Source organism: Capra hircus (genome assembly GCF_001704415.2).
Source record: "Capra hircus breed San Clemente chromosome X unlocalized genomic scaffold, ASM170441v1, whole genome shotgun sequence".
Lineage (NCBI taxonomy): Eukaryota > Metazoa > Chordata > Mammalia > Artiodactyla > Bovidae > Capra > Capra hircus.
Window position 1 is genome coordinate 13983195 of NW_017189517.1, and position 22073 is coordinate 14005267.

The 22073-nt window shown below is 44.3% G+C and overlaps 1 non-coding gene across 1 annotated transcript; it reads right to left on the reverse strand.

The window, feature by feature from the left end:
* Positions 1–755: 755 nt before the first annotated feature.
* TRNAG-CCC lies at positions 756–828 on the reverse strand. Its single transcript has one exon. It is a non-coding gene; the product is annotated as a tRNA-Gly (tRNA).
* Between the last annotated feature and the right edge of the window lie 21245 nt (positions 829–22073).

Here is a 22073-nt window from a genome sequence, read left to right on the forward strand (position 1 = left end):
GTGGGAGGCACTCCTAGCACAGAATGGGTCCTTGAAATAGTTTCTTGTATGATGGCTTAGAAAGAAAAATGGGACTCCAGCCCCATTTGCTAATGTCTGCTGCATCTAGGTGGAAGTGTGCTCTGTCCATGAGTTTCATGTTGACTCAGGTGCCAGGAAGACGTTGGAGAGGAGGAAGCAGGCTGGAGACCCTGCTGTTGGGATCAGCACTGGGATGGGGAGTGGCTGCTGGGGAAGCGGCTGCATTTGGGTTGGGGAGGTGGGAGGAAGAGGAGCAGAGGCTTGCTGGGTTCCATCATCCAGACCAGCTCTATCCCTGGATCAGGTCACCCTGGGCAGTGACTAGGAGGGAGAGAGGAAGGGAGATCCTAAGGCCAGAACCATTCACCTGAGGCTGGCTTTTCAGTGGATATCTTCATGTGTGAGGGGTGCACTGAAATGTGTAATGACAAGTGTAATGACTGGTGTAATGACAAGTTCTTTTTTGTTTGTAATATTTCAAATTCCTGGCTCCCAAGTATTGATCAGCAAAATAATCAGGTGGCATGGACCTGCTTACCTCATATCTGCTTAGGAAAGAGGCCTCTTTCCTCATGTAGTTCTCTCTTTTTTCCGCTCTTACAAAGCACACAAGGAAGCCACTTTCTTTGATTTATTTATTTATTTGGCTGTGCTGGGTCTTAGTTGTAGCATTCAGGGTCTTCAAGCTTCATTGTGGCATTCAGGATTTTTTAGTTGTGGCTTGTGAGATCTAGTTCCCTGACCAGGGGTCAAACCTGGGCCCTCTGCATTGGGAATGCAGAGTCTTAGCCACTGGACCACCAGGGAAGTCCCCAGGAAGCCACTTTCTTGCCTTATTTCCATGGAAGAAGGAAGGAGAAATAATCATGAAAGTCCATATTTGTTGAAGACTTTCCATGAATCGAGCATTTACAATGATCCAGAGAGGTAGATGTTAACACTGGCCCCATTTTACAAATGAGGACACTGAGGCTCATTCACCCCTGCTTATTTCCTTCACAACACTGATCACCGTCTCTAGCCATCTTGTTGACCTGTACCTTTGTCTGCCTACCCGCATAGAATGCATACTCTATGGGAGAGCACTCTTGCCTGTTTTGTTCACTGTGTAATGTCCAGTGCCCACACGTGTGTGTGGCACATCACAGCTTCTCAATAGCTTGTATCTTTTATCGCATCTGGGATTTGATTTTACCCTACTCACAAGTTCATCATTTAGCCTGTTACTGTTTCATGGGTGCTGGAAGGAAACATGAGATTCCCAGATCAGAGACAACAGACTGTGTGACTCACAGCACAGCAAGTAGCATGAACATCAACATGTTTGCCTCAGTTCCCCATATCCCCAACCCCACAGGCAACACAGAGGGATGGCTGCTGGCCATCCTTGGGGAACTTAGCATTTTGTAGCAGACAGTAAGCATGCCTACTCTTTGTCCCAGAGGGTGGTATTAATTCATCCCTCAAGATTACTCACTGCAAACATAACCCTGAGAAATATCCCAGATAAGGAGCACTCAGGACCTTGCATTCTTAGCATGGCCAATGTTGACTTAAAAATTATCTGCAACCTCAAAGTTGAGCATTACATTTTATTCAATGGGAATTTTTAGGACTTCAAGCCCAAGAGACAGCATCTCAAGTAACTCTGAGAGGACTGCTTTGAGGAGGTGGGGGAGGGGTGGCAGGAGGTGGGGAGAAGGAGTCAGGTTATATAGAAGTTTTGTAATGAAGGGCAGGTAGTCTGAACGTCAAAAGATGATTGTTGATTAAGGAAAACCAGATATCCCAAGTTAAGGAATTTAGCGCTTTTTGATGTATGGGAAGACACAAGAGTCTTAGTTCACTGACATCATTCCTTTGATAGGCACCTCCGCTATCTGAATCCTCAGGGCTCACTGTAAGGAGTGGCTGCAGTCTGATGGCTGCTAGACAGCAGGTATTCTTTCCTTCCTGGGTTCCCTCAGGGTTCACTAGCTCAGCATCCTTGGTCTGCAACTGCTACTGACTTTGACATCCTTTGTTTACTGATATGGCAGGAAATATTCCATTTCTCACTAGCAACAAATACAGGAGCACAAAAGACCCATGGAAGAATATCTCCCAGTATCCTCCCCTCTGTGCACTTCTGAACCAAACATGGGCACTTGGCAGGGCTACCTCGTAAGTCTCTCTTTAATGCATAGGCCTTGTCTCCACATCTGATCTAGACTGAATTTACTGGGGACAATCCCCCTACATAATTTGTGCTCTTCATTACTATCCAGGTGTGTCACACATAGCGGCTCCTTAGTAAACAACAAAGAATGACAATGGCAGCAGCAACAGGCTTTGGGGTCACAGACTTAAGTGTGAATGTCAGCTCTGATTCCAACTCATGCTGTCACTTTGGGAAATGTGCTTCACCCCTCTGAACCTGTTCCCTTGTCTGTAAAATGGCCACAAGAAAAGGTATTTCTTTCAGAGGGTTCTTGTAATTTAAATAAATTAATCCAAATGTGGCAAATAGGAAGTGCCTGGAGTATAATAAATATTAAACAAATCTTAGCTCTTTATTGTAATTATTATTAGTAAGCCCTGATGTGCCAGGTATTTTAATAAATGGTTTGAAAAATATAACCCTCTGGAATTCTCTGGGGGTCAGTGGTTAGGACTCTGCACTTCCAGTGCAGGGGGGGACAGTTTTGATCCTAGATCAGGGAACTAATACCTGCATGCCTCAAGCTTAAAAAAAAAAAAGAAAGAAAATATATATCTATATACACACACATATATATATAATCCTCATCTTTCTTGAGCATAATAGATATTGTTATCCCTTTTTTTGCACACAAGGAAACAAGTTCAGAAAAATGAAAGTAACTTTTACAGAAAGTGGCAGAGTGGAGTTCTGGGTTATTTCTGAATGGTGCCATCCTTTCTGAAAGAGTGGAACACCACTTTTAAATGGAATGCTTAGGGACCCTCACAGCCACTGAGCCACCAAGGATCTTCCTTTGACTTTCCTCAGAAGCCTGGCCTGGGGGAGTGGGGAGGTCGAAAAGCCGAAGGGGAGAGCTGGGGTGGGGGCTAGCTTTCTGAGGAGCTGAGAGTGAGAACATCATGTTGAAGCAGGGCCAAAGCACAACTCAATCCAAATGCAGGTGATTTCACCGAGGCTGGGAAAGTAACAGCTTCCTGGTTGGAGAATGGAAACCCCTCCCCCCTGGGCCCCTGTGGGGCTCAGGCTCCTCCACTCACTGCAGTGGAGTGGGTCTCTGGACCTGATGTTTGCTTCCCTTTCTCCTGGGATTTATGCAGAGAGGCCTGTAAAACCTGAAACCACCAGAGACCAAATAAAACCAATTCAAAGCCAAGTAGATGCTCTCTTCTTGAAGGTGTTCAGGGTGACCTCATCCACAACAGAGCTGATTGTCACCCCTCCCTCATCTGGGGGCCTCCTGCTGGGGAGTGCTCATCCTCTTTTCCTGGGCTGTGTGCCAGCTGGGATAGATGCTTCACTCCAAGACACGTGTGCATTTTGTCCCAGATCAGCACTCACTGTGATGGGTCTTTGAACTCATCAGGCAACTCCAGGAAGTGGAAGAGGATCAAAGAACACAAGAGAATCATGGTTAAGCCTCTTTCAAAGTCTAGGTTGGATGTGCTGTGAAGAGGTACCTTCCATGACCAAGGATACCATACAAAGAGAAGAGCTGTGAGGCTTCAGAAAGGACCACTTGCACCATCATTTCCTGGCACAGAGGAGTGGGTTTACAACCTGCAGATTTGTGGGCCCCCTCTCAGACCCTTCACATCAAAATCTCTGGGGCTGGGTCCCGACGGTTAGCATTTTGAACAAGTTCTCCAGGTGAGTCTCAGGTACCCTGCATTAAGACATGTGTTCTATAGGGCTCCACTACACAACACCTCTGTGATCTTGGGTAAGCTATTTCACTTTCTGAGTCTTAGTTTCTTCCTTATAGCATGGAATAAGAATAATACCTCCTTCACAGCACTATTGGGAGAATTAAATGACATACTGTGTCTCATTCAACCTGGTAGTTGTTATTAAACTTCTTGTTTCATAACAAGAAGTAAGAAAAGGAGTATGTCAAGGCTGTATATTGTTACCCTGCTTATTTAACTTATATGCAGAGTACATCATGAGAAACGCTGGGCTGGAGGAAGCACAAGTTGGAATCAAGATTGCCGGGAGAAATATCAATAACCTCAGATATGCAGATGACACCACCCTTATGGCAGAAAGTGAAGAAGAACTAAAGAGCCTCTTGATGAAAGTGAAAGAGGAGAGTGAAAAAGTTGGCTTAAAGCTCAACATTCAGAAAACGAAGATCATGGCATCCGGTCCCATCAATTCATGGCAAATAGATGGGGAAACAGTGGAAACAGTGGCTGACTTTATTTTTAGGGGCTCCAAAATCACTGCAGATGGTTATTGCAGCCATGAAATTAAAAGACACTTACTCCTTGGAAGAAAAGTTATGACCAACCTAGACAGCATATTCAAAAGCAGAGACATTACTTTGCCAACAAAGGTCCATCTAGTCAAGGGTATGGTTTTTCCAGTGGTCACGTATGGATGTGAGAGTTGGACTATAAAGAAAGCTGAGTGCCAAAGTATTGATGCTTTTGAACTGTGGTGTTGGAGAAGACTCTTGAGAGTCCCTTGGACTGCAAGGAGAGTCAACCAGTCCATCCTAAAGGAGATCAGTCCTGGGTGTTCATTGGAAAGACTGATGTTGAAGCTGAAACTCCAATACTTTGGCCACCTGATGCGAAGAGCTGACTCATTTGAAAAGACCCTGATGCTGGGAAAGATTGAGGGCAGGAGGAGAAGGGGCGACAGAGGATGAGATGGTTGAATGGTATCACCGACTCAATGGACATGGGTTTGGGTGGACTCTGGGAGTTGCTGATGGACAGGGAGGCCTGGTGTGCTGTGGTTCATGGGGTCGCAGGGTCGAATACAACTGAGTGACTGAACTGAACTGAACTGATGCCCCCCCATGCATTTTTTTCTGCTTCCCCTTTTCAGTGGGAAATGCAAACTTATTTTTCTTTATTTGATGCACCCCCTGTCCTCTTACAGGCAGGTGTTTGACCATTCTAAGTACTTGTTAAAAACAGTGTTAAAGGGCTTTCCTGGTAGTCCTGTGGTTAAGAATCCATCTTGCAATGTATGGGACACACGGGTTCAATCCCTGGTCCAGGAAGATCTCATATGCCTTGGAGCAACTAAGCTGTGTGCTACAACTACTGGGCACTCTGGAACCCATGAATCACAGCTATTGAAACCCATGGGCCCAAGAGTCCATGCTTGGTCACAGGGGAGGCCACCACAATGAGAAGCCCATACACCAGAAGTAGAGAGTAGCCCTTGTTGTCTGCAGCTAGAGAAAGCCTGTGTGCAGCAATGACAACCCTAAATAAATTAATAAAAAAACAATGTTAAAAACCTGGGCAAAGCAGAGGCTCTGTGTATAGCTGCTACAGATGTCTAACACAGCACACTTTTCTGACAAGTGCCTACCCAGCAGTGCCTCTTTTCCGACTATTTTATCACCCCTCCCCACAGCCCTCCCCCTCAGTTAGAAGTTACACATCCAGCCTTGCATCTTTGTGTGGTCTGTCTCTGTCAGGGCTATGGACTATGAGTTAGTCTTATGATTGCTTAATGATACAACCTATGTGATCGATCTCTTGTGAGTTTGGTGAATGGGAGTAAATTCCTCACGAATATTCCCCAGAGATGGCTGACAAAATACAGCTTGTTAATTTCTGAAACTGAAAGCTGGCTCCCAGACCTAAGTTGACCCCTATGGAGGCACAGGTCCTCAAAGGCACGGCCTCTGTCTCACCTCTTAACCATAGCATCCCAGTCAGTCCCTATAACTCTGCCTTCCACATACTCCACTGGCTGCCTCTTTTGGTTTTTTTTCCCCTGTGATGGTCATTTGAACATGATTTCATCCAGATTCTTTTTTTTTTTTTATTGAGCTCAGAGGAGTGCAAGTGGTTCCCAGAGGCTGCTGTTGCTCATAAGATATGGAGAGTTATTTAGCTTTTGGAAGCAGGGATTAATGGTGGCAAACCATTAGGATCACTTGGTTAGTTTTAAAACAGATTCCTGGGCCCTACTCACAGAGATTCCAATTTAACTGTTATCAGTCGGTTTTAAAATCACCAGGTGATTCTAAAATAGAGTCAGGTAGTACAGTAGAACGGCTAGCATACAATATAGTATAGCTACAAGGTTATTCTAGATTCATCACTTGCCTCTACTGCTTGATATAAAGGTTGATGTAAATAATATTTTCTTAAAAGTCACTATAACTCCCTGGTCCATTGGTTGGATGAGTGACTCTTTACTAATGTAACTTCAGTTTGGCATCCTCTTCCAGTACAGTCCTGTCTCATTGACATTAAAAACCTGCTCAGGTAAATACATGCCTACATCAATAATTTCTTGAAGCATTCTTAGACAGCTACGTCATTTGCAGTAGCTGCCTCATCACTTTTACATTGTGAAGGTTGACTCTACCCTTGAACTGATAAAATCAGCCATGACTGGCATTAAAAGATGAGCTCTGATTCTTCCTCTCTCTTATAAGGGTCCTAATCCCATTCATGAGGGCTCCACCCTCAGGACCTAATCACTTTCCAAAGGCCCCACCTCAATATCATCACATTGGGACATTAGGATTTCAACCTATGAATTTTGGGGGCATACAAACATTTAGTCCATAAAAGTGGTCAAGGAAAACTTCATGGGAAAAGGGACAAATAAGGAAAACCTGAAAGAAGTTCCTGAGGTAAGCCATGCATATTTCTGGGGAAGAGCCTTCTTGGCAGAGGGACTAGCCAGTGCAAAGAGCTCAAGTCAGGAGTGTGCTTGATGTTTTAGGAGAAACAAGGAGCCTGGTGTAACTGGAGGGAAGAGATGAGAAGAGTGGTAGATAAAGAGTTCATGGTGGCAGTGGTAACAGGTGGGCAAGCTGCTCAGGGCCTTGTAGGCCCTTTTAGAACTAGATTTTAACTTTGAGATCAAAAGACATTAGATGGTTTGGAGCAGGGGATGGAATGATCTGACTTATGAAGGGCATGCTGGTTGTTGTGGGGGGAAGGGTGAGGATGGGAAGAGGGAGGCTGTCTCGGGGTATCTGGGGAAGTATTCAGACGTGTCTGGGTGTTCTTGTCTCCTCTTGTTGTCTCCCCTTGTGGGAATGGTGGTGAGTGGGGGAGTCTGTGAGCCTGAACTTTGTGCCACAAAGTTAAAGGGTGAAATAAATCAGACATGAAAGCGTGCCTAGCATTTGTAGATGTGGTTTCTCTGAATGAAGAGCCAAACAAACACGTCATGGCAACTTCTTGTCCTCTTTTATCTCTTATTCCATCTCACATCCCCCTCCAACCTATTCCTTGACACCTTTTCCCCCCTTCAGTGACCTAGATCTTTTATTCTGCTTTACCTCCTGCTTTTGACAGAGAAAGACTTCTGCATTGATATTTGTGGAGATTTTATTATATATATATAGCACCACTTGTGAAACAGCAATGGGCAGGAGAGATGCTTAGTGTATAAAATGTTCCCTGCACTGGGAAAAATCAATACCATAAATGTGGACTTAATGGGACCCCTTAGGGAAGGGAAACTAGGCAAGGTAACATTCTAGTTGATTGAAACATAACCCACTCTTCACCCCTGCTTTTTTTTCTCTTTTTTTTTTTTCTTCTGTGCATTAGTTCTTATTTCTAAGTCTAAAAATAATGGGTTTTATTATGTACTTAGCGTGTGCCAGGCACTGTGCTAGGTGTTTTACAGACATTGTCTTATTTAATCCCTGTAACAACTGATGATGTAGACTTTACATTATTCCATTTTAAACTTGAGGAAACTGAGGCTCGGAGAAATTGAATAACTCACCCAAGGTGGCACAGTTGGTTAATGGCTGAGCGCATCTGTGTGATACTGAGGGTCAGCCTATTCGTGTTTCTCTCTCACGGACTCTGCTGTACATGATTCCCGGACTCAGACAGGGTCTCAGTGCTACTGCGCTGGTCACCTGGGAGGTACTTAGGTTCAGGGATGTAGGAACGGGGGAAGATCAGGAGCCCGGGCTGTGCAGGAGAAGGCTTGGGAATGAAGCCCATTTATGATTATTATTTTAAAAAGCCCCAACATCAGCTTGTTTTCTTGTAACTAGGCTCTTCTAGTGGATTGTGGAAAAGCAACGTTTAGTTCATTGATAACAGCATTAAAATGTTTCTAAGTGGTGTATGCAGTCCCTTTAGTCGTGTCTGACTCTTTATGACCCCATGGACTGTAACTTGCCAGGCTCCTCTGTACATGAGCTTCTCCAGGCAAGAATATTGGAGTGGGTTCCTGACCCAAGGATCAAGGTTCCTGACCCAAGGATCAAGGTTCCTGACCTGCATCTCCTGCGTCTTCTACATTGGCAGGTGGACTCTTTACCACTGAGCCACGTGGGAAGCCCTTATTGTAAGTGGTAAAGCTCCTTAATTTGGTACACCTAATTTTTATTTTTTGCAGAGGGGGTTGGTGGTGGGGTGGGCAGTGGTGCAAGGAAAGAAACCTGAATTAGCTATAAATCTGAAACCCAGGCTTTTATCAGTACGTACTGTTCCATTTCTTTCAGTCATAGTTGGTAACAGGAGCTAATGTTACCAGAGGGACAAAGTGAGACCCTATTTTAATAAATAGATAAGAAAAAAATCACTTAAAAATCACTTATTGTTCTATGCACATGAATTCTTCCCTCATTTAAAAGTGTCTGAAAATATTTACTTTTTTTGAAAAGCGTAAAAGCTCTTCTTGTCATTTGGTTTATCCTGCTCATTTGCTTCGGAGAAGGCAATGGCACCCAACTTCAGTGTTCTTGCCTGGAGAATCCCAGGGATGCAGGAGCCTAGTGGGCTGCCATCTATGGGGTCACACAGAGTTGAACACGACTGAAGCGACTTAGCAGCAGCAGCACTGGTCTCAATTCCTGCAAAATTTGAATGAGACATTCTGTGCTGGATAACATCCATCTGCCCCTTCAGATTCCCTCTCCATCCTTCTCCACCCTGCTTTCTGCCTTGGGAGAGGAGCCTGACCTATAGGGATGACATCAAAGGCCTGACCATCCATAGTCAGGCCTAGATGGTAAAGTGAAAGTGAAATTGCTCAGTGTGTCTGACTCTTTGCGACCCCTTGGACTGTAGCCTACCAGGCTCCTCTGTCCATGGACTTTACCAGGCAAGAGTACTAGAGTGGGTTGCCATTTCCTTCTCCAGGGGATCTTCCCAACGCAGGGATCGAACCCAGGTCTCCTGCATTGCAGGCAGATGCTTTACCATCTGAGCCACCAGGGAAGCCCTGGTAGTAAGGGCATCTCTAATTCCTGTTACTAGCCCTGGGCACCCTTTCCCGCCTTTATACATTGCAGGCTGATTCTTTATCAACTGAGCTATCAGGGAAGCCCTCCATTTATAATTGTCCATTTATTAATCTTCACTCTCTAACATATCCATTTTGAATGTGTCATCTACTTCCTGCTGCGACCCCGACTGACACAGGTTTCGAGTGATGTCTGTATCTTTATTCCATGTACAGGTCTGAGACATCAGTTTCAGAGTGATATGACCACACTACTAATTTGAATGTACAAAGCCCCATGCAAGTCCGATGACTGGGTAGTGTCAGAGAGCACAGGGACAAAGCAGCAGTCACAGATTGCTGGCCATCATATTCCTGTGAAATGGGTTTCAGGAATCTGGGTATGGATAGATCACGATTGGGCACAAGATAGGACCAGATCAAGGGTAATGGTGACCTGTTTGACCTCTTTTCTTCCCTGCCAAGATCCTTCCAGCTAGGCCTTGGGTCTCAGGTTAGGACAGAAGACCCTGTGGATTGCATTCAGTGCCCACATTTGGTCCAAGAAGCAGGGTAGGAACATCTGGTTCAAATAAGGGACTTAGGAAAGGAGTTTGAGTCAAGAATGACAGTGTGACCCAGCAAAACACTGGGGTTCATGAGCTCCTTGAGGGAACACAGTGTGACTGCCTTGCTCACTGCTGTCCTTTCGTGAGCACCCAGCCAATAGACTGCCAAAAAGTAGGCATGCTATAAATATCTGAGTGATTGAGTACAAGATGATGAAAGAACATGCTGACTTAATGCACAAAGAAGTCAGGGGGTTACCTTAGGGAGAATCCTATCCCAAGCAGGGAGGTCCATGTTTGGAAATGGGAGCCATGATTTAAGCCCCAGTCATGCACTGCACACAATCCTTTGGGCAAATTTAGCCTGCCAGAGCCAAAACAGAACCCACGGTTGGGTTGCCACTGCTAGGGTTTTTTTTTTTTTAATTTAACTTTTTATCTTATATTGGAGTTCGGTTGATTAGCAACGTTGTGATAAGTTTCAGGTATATAACAAAGTGATTCAGTTATACATATACATGGATCTATTCTTTTTCAAATTCTTTTCCCATTTAGCTTGCTACATAATATTAAGCAGAGTTTTATGTGTTATATAGTAGGTCCATTTTAATATTTATTCATTTGTTTTTGGCTGTGCTGGGTCTCTGCTGTGGCACACAGGATCTTCATTGCAGTATGTGGGCTCTAGAGCCCGAGGGCTCAGTAGTTGTGGCGCTTGGGCTTCATTGCCCTGAAACATGTGGGATCTTATTTCCCTGACTGGGGATTGAACCTCTGTCCTCCACATTGTAAGGCAGATTCTTAACAGTAGATCCATTTTAGATATAGCATGCCCACTACTAATTTTAGATGGAGAAGATTTTGTGCAAATGGGGATCTGATTTGATGGAGGTGTTCTTGGGGCTTAAGTAGCTGTTTGAAAATGTAGGGAGATTTTAATTTACTGAAACCAAAATATGTCTGCAAGATCTCTTTAATTAGAAACATGGGGAATGCCTTTTTCAGGCATTCTTGTTGAACACAAGGTCAGATAAAAGATTTCGTGGCAAATCAGTGCATTATAGTTGTGTTGACACTTCCACTGGCAGGACTAATAGTTTTTCTTAAGAGTACAATGTGCAAGTGGGATGTTTTGGGTTTTAAAAGTGAATCTATATGCATTTAGAGGATCTTTGCTTTATCATTTCTCCCTAGACAGGCCTCCCGAGGACTTCTACCTGGCAATGATTGGTGGGGAGGATGGCAATTAAAGTCATATCTGTGCTTTCAGTTAAGGAGGCAAGTTCCAGAACTTCCCTGGTGGCCTGGTAGTTCAAATTCTGTGCTCCCACTGCAGGGGGAGTGGGTTTGATCCCTGGTGGGAGAACTAACATCCCACATGCTGTGTGGGACCAAAAAAAAAGAAAGAAAGAAAAAGAGAACAAATAAACAGTTAAAAAGAAATCCCCCTCACTCCCCCAAAGAAGGCAAGTTACAATGCTGGATAGCTGGGTGTTTGGGATATATCAGATCATGCCTCCGGGAACCTTTTCAAATTTACAGATACCTTCCTATCCCAGGACAATCAGAATCAGTTGGGAAATTACAAATTTAAACTTTATATCAGTTTGAAGCAGGCTTTCCCCTTCCAAAGATCTGAAATGGGAGGTTAGCCTGAATTCCAAGAAGCATGAACAATCCCTTTGGGAAAGATTGGGTTGGTGAGGATTTAGGCTCAACCACTGGTTGATCCAGAGTGAATGTCCTCCTTTCCATCCAACCCCTGAGCTTTTCACGTTTCAGGTTGGTCTAGGCACCTAGAGCTGGTGGGAGAGAGCACCATCACAGCCCTGCTGAGCACCAGCAGACAAAAAAAAAAAAATGAGGTCATGCCTTTCTTTTACACAATTTTAATGTAATTCTCACCAGCATTAGCAAAAATTGCTTTTTGGTGGCTGGAGAGAAGCAAAGAGCACTTGACTGTCTTAACATCTTTATCCCTGACAGACTGTTAAAATGGAATACTGTTGCAATGGGAAGATCAGCTTCAGAGACTCTGACAAGGGGCAGGAGGTTCAAATCAACCTTGATTAATCCATCTGCTTTGAAAACTGGTTGTGTAAAATAATCAAGGTCATAAGGAGACACTTCAGTGCCCAGATCCTGCTCACAGAGTGATTGTTCTATCTCCTTCATGTAGACACTAAATGTGCCATCAGGATGGTAGCGGGGGAGGGATTCAGAAAAGGAAAGGGAAGGTATGGAAGGGAGGGAGGGGAAAGAGTTTAGAGAGAAGGGATGAAAGCCAAAGAGGGAGGGGATGGAAAAAAGTGAGGAGTGAAAAAAGAAATGGGAAGTGGGGGAGGGGGCTAATGAGTCAGCCCCAGCAGGATCTGACAGAACCCCTAGGGGGTGCTGGGAGCAAGCCTGGGGAGCTGAGGGAGAAAATCTAGATTAGGAGGAGGAGAAAATGGTGTCAGATCTAGGAGGGGTGTGTGTGTGTGTGGGGGTGCGGGGAGGGAGTGGGGTGCGTGGCGGGGGGGATCTGACATTTCAAATGCCAAGTCCCAACAGGACAGGAGCAGCATTCATCTCACAGAGGCTATGCGGCTCTGTACTTAAGGAAAATATGACAGGAGTGCAGTTCTGGGGTGCATGGCAGAGGTGGTGACAATGACCTTTCTATACCTGTCTGCCTAGGGGTTCATCAGCACAGGACCCAGTGTTGCCCCAAGGTTAGCATCGGGTGGGTTGGAGCCTAGTGGGGACAGACAGTGCCAGTGCCCCCAGGGCCTAGGTAGACATAGAGAGGCCAGGGGCACAGCTGTCTGAGCTATTTAGGGGGCCTTCCTTTGGAAGGGATATGAAAGATTCCCAACGTTTTGGCGGCTGTGTGGGCCCATGCCTCCACAGCACTGGCCCTGCTTCCCCCTCATCTGTCTGCAGACTTTACCCGAGTCTCAGGCTCCTACCTGGGCCTGGGCCGGGATGAGGACTGTGCTTGAAGGAGAGTGAGTCTAAGAAACAAGAGTGGGTGGAGTACAGAGAAGAAAGGCTGGGACAGGGTGGAGGGGAACAGGTGTAAGCAGAAGTTGTAGAGTCATATAGATGTAGGAAATTGGAGAAAAGGAAGGATCCATATGATAAGAGGAGGAAAGAACCAAGAGTCCCTCCTTCCTCATCTCTCCCACTTTGAGCCTTGAAACTTCAGAAATTATCAGTTTCTGAACTATAGTCTGCTTCTCTGTTGATGATTTGTGAGCAGAATATTTTTATGGATTCTCTGCTAATTTGACCCTGAATAATTTCTCTTGCCTCACAGATGGTAGATGGCATGTTGTTGTTCAGACAGTTGTGTCCAATTCTTTGTGACCCAATGGATTGCAGCATGCCAGTCCATCACCAACTTCCAGAGCTTGCTCAAACTCATGTCTACTGAGTCGGTGATGTTGTCCAATAATCTTATCCTCTGTTATCCCCTTCTCCTCTTGCCTTCAATCTTTCTAGCATCAGAGTCTTTTCAAATGAGTCAGCGCTTTGCATCAAATGGCCAAAGTATTGGAGTTACCACTTCATCATCAGTCCTTCCAATGAATAGTCAGGGTTGATTTCCTTTATAATTGACTGGTTTGATCTCTTTGCTGTCCAAGGGACTCTCAAGAGTCTTCTCCAGCACCACAGTTCAAAAACATAAATTCTTCAGTGCTAAGCCTTCTTTATGGTCCAACTCTCACATCCGCACATGACTACTGGAGAAACCATAGCTTTGACTAGATGGACCTTTGTTGGCAAAGTAATGTCAAGGTAGATGGTATAGGTAGATGGCATACTCTGGTTGTACTTGTTCTAAAGGTAGATGGCATACTTTAGTTGTAATTGTTCTAAAAATCATAACCATTGCTCAGATCCCATCCCATATGTAACATCTAGCTTTTTCTGGGTCATGGCTATAGTGGTGATGGTACTGGAATGCTGAGGGCATCAAGTAAATGGTTTCGGAAGCCTCATCTTTTTATAAACATTAATTCATTTCAATGTGATTGAAGTCAGTGGGCTACCCAGCCCGCCTGGCCCTGCCTCTGTATGTGGGTCCTCAGCTGCTCCACCAATCAGGAGCCTTTTAAAAGATCTGGCTACTCGCTTAACCTGTTCTCCAAGGTGGGGAGGTGTGGCTGGCTTCTCTTGCCAGATACATTAGCTGCTTCCTGAAGCACCCTGGGGATCCAGGCTTCAGGGGTTCTGTTGGCTGTTTCAGAAAGGATTGGATGCTCTGCTTTATGTGTTGCTTCTGGCTGACTGCAGCAGTCTGAGAAAGCCAAACACCACAAATATTTGTCTGAGGTGGTTGTTACTTAGAATCTCTGATGTCAAGGGAGGCAAAATTAATCCTAAAAGCAGGAAGAGTCTCTCATTGGCCTTGGGAATGCACGTGACTGTATTTGATTCATCCCACATGTTCAGTAACCATCCTGAGTTTCCAGGAACACCTAGTAACATTTTAAGGTCTTTCATAGTAGAAAGAAGAGATTACTGCCCTTTCTATCGGTAGTCAACGAGCATGTCTCTGGCACTACATGGTATGTTGGAAGGAGCACTGGATTGAGGGTCAGAGCACTGGTTCTCAGCTGTCAACATGGTGAACTTGGACAACTGGGTCTCAATGCTCTCATCTGTAAAATGGCAATGTTGGCTTAGTGCAGTGTTTCTCAAACTTTCACATGAATTGGAATCACCTGGAGAGCTTGTTAAATCACACATTATTGGATCCATCCCTCAGAGTTTCTTTCTTTTTAAAAAATATTTTAATGTATTTATCTGGCTGTGCTGGGTCTTAGTTGCAGCAAATGGGGTCTAGTTCCCTGACCAGGGATTGAACCCAAACCCCCTTAATTGGGAGTGGGGAATCTTAGCCACTGGACTGTCAGGGAAGTCCCCAGAGTTTCTTATTTTCCATTGTAGTTTATTATAAGATATTGAATAGAGTTCCCTGTGCTATACAGTAGGACCTTGTTGCTTATCTGTTTTATACATAGAAGTGTATATCTGGTAATCCTGAACTCATAATTTATCCCTCCCCCATCTCCCCTTTGATAACGTAAATCTCAGAGTTTCTGATCCAGAAGATGGAGCATGACAATTTGCATTCCCATAAATTCCCAGGTGATGCTAATGTGGCTGGTCTGGGGACAACACTTTGAGAATCACTGGACTTGGTGACCTCCCCAAGATGGTCTCTTTCTGAAATGTTGCAATTGTGTGACTGTGTAGAGCATGGAGCGTGGTAGGGAGTAGTCAGAGGAAATGGAGGGTCAGCTCTGGGCCAGTATTTTAGCCAGAGTTAGAGGCAGCATCCCAAGGGGCATAGTACATGAATCTCTTTCCTAGTGTACCACATGCCTGAAATCTTGACTGCAAGTCTCTTGGTTGGCTTAAGGTCCTTATTGAAATATAAACATACTCCCTGGGAAGAGAAGGCATATATCAGTCATTAGTTTCCTGAATCCACTCCCATCATTGATGAGGTCCTGGAGGCCTGGGATATAGAACAGACAGATTTTGTAGGTAAGACAAGGGTGAGAGCAAGGCTTGCTTCTTAGAGAAGGTATCTGAGTAGAACGAGGACAGTGGGTACATAAGATATTGAATATTGACATTGTTGTTTAGTTGCTCAGTCGTGTTTGACTCTTTGTGACCCCATTGCCTGCAGCATGCCAGGCTTCCCTGTCCTTCACCATCTCCTGGAGTTTGCTCAAACTTATGTCCATTGAGTCGGTGATGCCATCCAACCATCTCATCCTCTGTCGTCCCCTTCTCCTCCTGCCTTCAATCTTTCTCAGTATGAGGGTCTTTCCCAGTGAGTTGGCTCTTCCCATCAGGTGGCCAAAGTATTGGAGCTTTAGCATCAGTCCTACCAATGAATATTCAGGGTTGATTTCGTTTAGGATTGACTGGTTTGATCTCCTTGCTGTCCAAGGGACTCTAACAGTGTCCTGATGTCATAATGTTTCATTAGTCACTATTCAATAGTGTAATAATGTCACTATTCAATAGTGACATTGAGTAGTGGTAAAAACCAGCCTTTTAAAAACAGATAAACTTTGTTTTTTTTTTAAATTTATTTTAATTGGAAGCTAATTACTTTACAATATTGTAGTGGTTTTGCCATACATTCACATGAATCAGCTATGGGTGTACACGTGTTCCCCATCCTGACCCTCCCTCCCTCTTCCCTCCCCATCCCATCCCTCAGGGTCATCCCAATATACCAGTGCTAAGCACCCTGTCTCATGCATTGAACCTGGACTGGTGATCTATTTCACATATGATAATATACATGTTTCAATGCTATCCTGTCAAATCATCCCACCCTCGCCTTCTCCCACAGACTCTAAAAGTCTGTTTTTACATCTGTGTCTCTGTTGCTGTCTTGCATATAGGGTCATCATTACCATCTTTCTAAATTCCATGTATATGTGTTAATTTACTGTATTGGTGTTTTTCTTTCTGACTTACTTCACTCTGTGTAATAGGCTCCAGTTTCATCCACCTCATTAGAACTGATTCAAATGCATGCTTTTTTTTTTTTTACATAGAATTTTATTTTAAGTTTAAATTTTTATTTTTACTTTATTTTACTTTACAATACTGTATTGGTTTTGCCATACATTGACATGAATCCACCACGGGTGTACATCCGTTCCCAAACATGAACCCCCCTCCCACCTCCCTCCCCATAACATCTCTCTGGGTCATCCCCGTGCACCAGCCCCAAGCATCCTGTATCCTGCATTGGACATAAATTGGCGATTCGTTTCTTACATGATGGTATACATGTTTCAATGCCATTCAACCACAGTACAATTAACAAGTTCAGAAAATTTAATACAGATATAACATTTTATTTAACCCACTGATTGTATGCCATTTTTTTAGCTGATTAAATAGTGTTTTCACAGCATTGTTTGCCCCTTCAGTACAGGATCCAATCTAGAGTCAGGTACTGTTTTTTGTTGTCATGTCTCTTTAGCTTCTTTTAATCTGAAATATTTCCAAAACCTTTGACTTTTATGACACTGACATTTTTGGAGAATAAAGTCCTTTTTGAAAAATAGAACATTCATCATTTGGGGTTTGTGTGATGTTTCCTCATGTTTACACTAGGGTGCTGTGTCATTAGCTAGAAGACTAATGAGAGATGCTGGGTCCATTCTGAGGCATTACAAAGCACATGTAGCCATCTGTCCTTCGTTGGTAGTGCTAATCCTGATCACTTTGACCAGGTGTTATCCATTTCTCTACTGAATGTGCTGTGCTATGCTGTGTTCAGTCACTTCAGTCATGTCCGACTCTTTGTGACCCCATGGACTGTAGCCCACCAGGCTTCTCTGTCCATGGGATTCTCCAGGCAAGAATACTGGAGTGGGTTGCTGTGCCCTCCTCCAGGGGATGTTCCTGACCCAGGAATCAAACCTGTATCTCTGGCGTCTCCTGAACTGCAGGCAGGGTCTTTACCCACTGAGCCACCTGGGAAAGCCCCTCTCTGCTGTATGCTTAGTGTGGTTTCCCTTGCAAATCATAAGGAATCTATGGGAATCGTGTTCCATGTGCAGGGCCTAGCAAGTGCAAAGCTCTGGATCAAGAATATGCCTGGAGTGTTGGCAAACCAGCATGAATGCAGTGTGGCTGCAGGGGAGTGGAGGAGGATGAGCCCAGGAGGAGACATCAAAGAGGTGGGGGGGGCAGACCATGAGGGCTTTACAGGCCATGGCAAAGAATCTGGCTTAATACTGACCTGAATGGGAAGTGACTGACGATTGAGAAGAAGCTGCCTGTCATTATTTAGTTTTTTGTTGCTTTTATTATTTAAAATTTTATTACTGAAAAGGCCCTCACATGTTTGGAGGGCCTGGGCTTCAGTGAAGCAACCCATTCCCAGAAGTGGGCAGCAAGTGGGGACTTAAATTAAGGGGCAAGGCAGAAGCCTAAAGAAGTGCTGGGACTCAAGATCTTGAGTGGACCAATGGGATTTGGTGGTGAAGCCCTAAGCACTGTGAGAAGCCCCTTTGGACTTCCTGCCACTGGTCTCCACGAGAGTTAGAACCTAAGTGAGGCTTAGACTACCGATGGGGGCAAATCATCTATTTGGAACGAGAGGGGAGCTGCAGGGACCCAGAACCAGGCAGGGCTCAAGCCCTAGTAGCTGACTCTGTTTTCCATGGTGAGAACACAATACACTTAACAAACAAATCCATCCTCATGGTACAAGTCCACACATCTTCTCTCTCTCATGCCATTCCCATTTTCCACTCTGTCCCTCAATTGCCAAACATGTAATAAGATCTGTTTATATATCAGATAATTCTAGAAAAACATCTGCTTTATTCACTATGTCATAGCCTTTGACTGTGTGGATCATATCAAACTGTGGAAAATTCTCAAAGATATGGGAATACCAGGCCACCTTATGTGTCTCCTGAGAAATCTGTATGCTGGTCAAGAAGCAAGTTAGAACCATACATGGAACAATGACTGGTTCCAAATTGGGAAAGGTGTACATCAAGGCTGTATATTGTCACCCTGCTTATTTAACTTCTATGCAGAGTACATCATGCGAAATGTCAAGCTGGATAAAGCACAAGCTGGAATCAAGATTGCCAGGAGAAACATCAATAACTTCAGGTATGCAGATGACACCACTCTTACGGCAGAAAGTGAAGAACTAAAGAGCCTCTTGATGAAAGTGAAAGAGGAGAGGTAAAAAGCTGGCTTAAAACTCAACAGTAAATAAATGAAGATCTTGGCATCTGGTCCCATCACTTTATGGAAAATAGATGGGGAAACAATTGAAACAGTGAGAGATTTTATGTTCTTGGGTTCCAAAATCATTGCTGATGGTGACTGCAGTCATGAAATTAAAAGACGCTTGCTCCTTGGAAGGAAAGTTATGACCAACCTAGACAGCATATTAAAAAGCAGAGACATTACTTTGCCAGCAAAGGTCCATCTAGTAAAAGCTATGGTTTTTCCAGTAGTCATGTATGGATGTGAGAGTTGGACTATAAAGAAAGCTGAGCGCTGAAGAATTGAAGCTTTTGAACTGTAGTGTTGGAGAAGACTCTTGAGAGTGCCTTGGACAGCAAGGAGATCAAACCAGTCAGTCCTAAAGGAAATCAGTCCTGAATATTCATTGAAAGGATTGAAGTTGAAACTGAAGCTCCAATACTTTGGCCACCTGATGCGAAGAACTGACCCATCAGAAAAGACCCTGATGCTGGGGAAGATTAAAGGCAGGAGGAGAAGGGGATGACAGAGGATGAGATGGTTGAATGGCATTACTGACTCAATGGATAAGTTTGAGCAAGCTCTGGGAGTTGGTGATGGACAGGGAAGCCTGGTGTGTGTGCTGCAGTTCATGGGGTCTCAAAGAGTCAGACATGATTGAGCAACAGGACTGATGTACCAGATGACACCTAACCATAGAAGCAGGTCCTCAGAGGCAGTGTCTTGCTGTTGTTAGCTAAACTTAAGAAGTGATTCAAGGACTTCCCTAGTGGTCCAGTGGCTAAGAATCTACCTTCCAGTGCAGGTTATGTGAGTTTGATCCTTTGTCAGGGAGGTAAGATCCCACATGTCATGGGGTTAAGCCTCAGTGCTGCAACTATAGCACTCGTGGTCTGGAGCCCATGGGCCACAGCTAGAGAGGAACTTGTGCTTGTGCACTGCAACAAAGATCCTGTGTGTGGTAACTAAGACCCCATGTGGCTAAAAAAAAAAAAAAAAGGTGATTCAATGATACTGATTCCAGGATCAATTAATAACTAGTGAAGGTGGAACTAGTGAGGGAAGGAAGTGAAGAAGAACTAAAAAGAGCCTCTTGATGAAAGTGAAAGTGGAGAGTGAAAAAGTTGGCTTAAAGCTCAACTTTCAGAAAACTAAGATCATGGCATCTGGTCCCATCACCTCATGGCAAATAGATGGGGAAACAGTGGCCGACTTTATTTTCTCGGGCTCCAAAATCACTGCAGATCGTGACTGCAGCCATGAAATTAAAAGATGCTTACTCCTTGGAAGGAAAGTTATGACCAACCTAGGTGGCATATTAAAAAGCAGAGACATTACTTTATTTATTTATTTATTGTGTACCTGTGTTTCTGTTTATTTTTTTAATTTTAACTGGAGGCTAATTACTTTACAATACTGTGGTGGTTTTGCCATACATTCACATGAATCAGCCATGGGTGTACATGTGTTCCCCATCCTGACCCTCCCTCCCACTTCCCTCCCCATCCCATCCCTCGGGGTCATCCCAGTGCACCAGCGCTGAGCACCCTGTTTCATGCATTGAACCTGGACTGGCGACCTATTTCACATATGATAATATACATGTTTCAATGCTTTTCTCTCAAATCATCCCACCCGTGCCTTCTCCCACAGAGTTCAACAGTCTGTTCTTTACATCTGTGTCTCTTTTGCTGTCTCTAAAAACAGATGCATTACTTTACCAACAAAGGTCTGTCTCGTCAAGGCTATGGTTTTTCCAGTAGTCATGTATGGATGTGAGAGTTGGAGTTACAAAGAAAGCTGAGCGCTGAAGAATTGATGCTTTTAAACTGTGGTGTTGGAGAAGACTCCTGAGAGTCTCTTGGACTGCAAGGAGATCAGTCCTGAGTGTTCATTGGAAGGAATGATGTTGAAGCTGAAACTCCAATACTTTGGCCACCTGATGTGGAGAGCTGACTCATTTGAAAAGACCCTGATGCTGGGAAAGATTGAAGGCAGGAGGAGAAGGGGACGACAGAGGATGAGATGGCTGGATGATATCACCGACTCAATGGAGATGAATTTGAGTAAACTCTGGGAGTTGGTGATGGGCAGGGAGGCCTGGAATGCTGTGGTCCATGGGGTCACAAAGAGTTGGACACGACTGAGCTATTGAACTAAACTGAAGGTGGAATGGGGGTAAGAGGGAGATGAGGAGTTTTCAGTAGGTATAGTAGAGGGTGGGCTTCCCAGGTGGTGCTAGTGGTAAAGAACCCGCCTGTCAATGCAGGAGACATAAGAGATGCAGGTTTGATCCTGGTGTTGGGATGATCCCCTGGAGGAGGGCATGGCAACCTACTCCAGTATTCTTGCCTGGAAAATCCCATGGATAGAGGAGCCTGGTGGGCTACAGTGCAAAGGGTCGCAAAGAGTTGGACATGACTGAAGAGACTTAGCACACATAGAGGGTGGAGATTAAGATTATAGGTCCCAGAATTAAACTGTGTTGAAATCCCACCTCTGCTGTTTACTAGCTGTGTGATCTTGGGTGAAAAACTTAACCAATTTGTTCCTATGTTTCTTCATCTGTAAAATGGAGCTAATAATAGTACCTGCCTTACAGATTTTTTGTGAGGATTAAATGGGTTAATATATTTAACACACATAGAACAGAGCCTGATAGAATGATTGCTTGTTAAATATTAGCTATTAACATTATCATTATTGGTGCCCATCTTTGAGGGAATGATTCAGATGAAAGGAATCTCCAGATATTACTTGCCTCTCATTTTCTTCCATTACACTAAATTCAGAGTCCTGAGTCTTGAACGAGAGCAATGAAAATCACTCTTCTCTTCATGCATTTGAGCTAAGTTTAGACAGTTTTAGGGCTTCCCTTGTAGCTCAGTTCGTAAAGAATCTGCCTGCAGTGCAGGAGACCTGGGTTCAGTCACTGGTTTGGGAAGATCCCCTGGAGAAGGAAATGGAAACACACTCCAGTATCCTTGATCTGGAAAATCTCTTGGACAGAGGAGCCTGGTAGGCTGCAGTCCATGGGGTCACAAAGAGCTGGACATGACTGAGAGACTAACACATACACTTCATGGATTTGAGCTAAGTTTAGACAGTTTTAAGACACAAACACAAGAAATCAGACCTTGTATGGAGTACATATTTGCTAACATCATTTTAATAATTATTCTTTGTGTGTAGAGTAATTTATGAAATGTTGTTGTTTGGTCACTATGTTATATCTGACTCTTTGTGACCCCATGGACTGTAGCCCGCCAGGCTCCTCTGTCCATGGGATTTCCCAGGCAAGAATACTGGAATGGGTTGCTATTTCCTTCTCCAGGGATCTT